Source organism: Colias philodice, chromosome 14 (assembly GCF_061535455.1).
Source record: "Colias philodice isolate Cphi_HAF_F1 chromosome 14, ilColPhil1 Martin Lab GWU primary, whole genome shotgun sequence".
Lineage (NCBI taxonomy): Eukaryota > Metazoa > Arthropoda > Insecta > Lepidoptera > Pieridae > Colias > Colias philodice.
In genome coordinates this window covers 11,093,465-11,095,655 of record NC_143099.1, presented here as the reverse complement: position 1 = coordinate 11,095,655, position 2,191 = coordinate 11,093,465, and positions in this window count along the sequence as shown.

The following is a 2,191-nucleotide window of genomic DNA, read 5'->3' as shown; positions in this document are numbered from 1 at the left end:
TATTTCATATACCAACCGCCAGAACCAATATGGGTCTTCGTGTGCCTCTTCACAGAATGTCTAGTTTTTATAATACCTATATCAATGATCTTGATATATTTTCTTGTTCCTCTTCGTCTTACAAAATGAATGTAAAAAAATTGCTATTGAACATGTAAGAATGTTAATATGTAAAGATTTTGCAAATACGTAGACCTATTTACCTCCGTCTTTATGTACGCATGAAAATATTAATCAACGATTGTCTTTTGTGGTTTTTTCCTTGTCTTTCCTACTGCTGGGTGTTGGCAAAAATAATATTATATGTTCACAGTGAAACCACTATAAGGAGGCATTTTCATGTATTTTTAGTTAATAAGATTTTTTTTTTGTTTTATATATCTCTGTCTTTGTCTCTGTATGTTTTCCAATAAAGAAAATAAAATAAAATAAAATAAAAAATATTTTGAGAACATTGCAGCTGTTTTGCGTTATCCTTTGTTTTCTATACAAGTTTTAATATATACTAGACTGTGCTTCTGCTCTGCTCGTATGGGCTAGTATAGGTAGATGGCTAGTAAGATTTTTTCTTGTTTTAAGTTGAGAATGATATGGAGAACTATACTAAAATATAAGTTGGTCGGGGGAAGAATTAAACAAAAACAGGGTATAGTTCCACACAAATTCAAATGTCAGCAGGAAAATGAAGATAAACCTCAGAGATCAGCAGTGCAAAAACGCCATCGTATAGAATATTTTGAGAAACTTTTAAATAAAGATGAAACTTTGGCATGACTGTTATTTTATTAAACGAATAATAATTACTATTATTGGACTATTAACGAAATTCGCGGACGAAAACCCATCAAAATACTGCGCAAGCTATAACACCTACTACAGCGCTGCCGACTTGATAAGTTGATACTAAGCGCGGGGGCGCGGCCGCGCGGCGCGTTGTGACGTGACGTCACAAGCGGTCACGTGACTTTAGCGGGACTCGATATTTTTCGAAACTTTGAATACGTATAAAATCAAAACTACTTGGTATTTTTGAATACGACAAAAACTAGTGTATTTGTATACATACAGGCTTTACTGAGACACAATTTCAAGGGATTTGGCATACCTAGTAACATTCTTCATTGTCCTCGTCGGCTGCTACATCTGTTGTTGTGTAGCTTTTTTCCAGACCCATTTTCTTGTGCACTTCTCAATCGCGCAATCAACCCATTGTCCTTTTCACAAACATACAATACTTCCGGTAAGGAATGTCTACTAAGCGCATCAACATGTGGCATATTTTTACCTGGTCTATGCTCTATTGTATAATTAAAATCAGCAAGCAAAATTACCCATCTCGCAACTCGCAAACATACTTTCTCTTTACTTACAGTAGCAGTAAAAGCTTGACAATCGGTTACAATCTTAAACGCTATATTAATCAGATACACTCTAAATTTCTCTAGCGCTTTTACAATAGCCAATACTTCTAATTCATAACTACTATATCTAGATTCAGCATCCGTCGTTTTTCCACTTGCATAATATACAGGATGAAATTTGCGGTCATTACAATCTTTCTGCATTAATATCATACCATACCCTAAACGAGATGCATCTGTGTGCAACTCGGTCTCTGTACCATGACGATACAATTTTAAAACAGGCTCACACACTAATGCAGCTTTTAATTTCTCGAAGGCTTCTATCTCTCTCATACCAAATACAAATTTAACGTCTTTCAGTAAATCAGTCAACGGTCGGGCAATTAGTGAATATCCAGGTATAAATTTACGAAAATACCCTGTCAGACCCGAGAAACTTTGAAACGATTTTACTGTCGTAGGCCGCGGGAAATCTCGTACAGCTAATGTTTTTCCCTCTGACGGGCGAACAGTACCCCGGCATATAAGATATCCTAAATAATCGACAGTCGTCTTAAAAAATTGACATTTCTCCCATTTTATGATTAACCCATACTTAGCTGCGTCTTTAATCACTAACTTTACTCTTCGCAAATGCTCTTCAGAAGTTTTAGCTTTAATAATAATGTCATCCATATACACTACTACAATTCCTTCACGTATTAAAGCTTTAAAAATGTAATTAATATAACTTTGGAATACCGTTGGACCAATGCATAAACCAAACGGTAATCTAACAAACTCGTACTGACCGTCGGGTGTTACGAAGGCTGTATACTTGATACTAC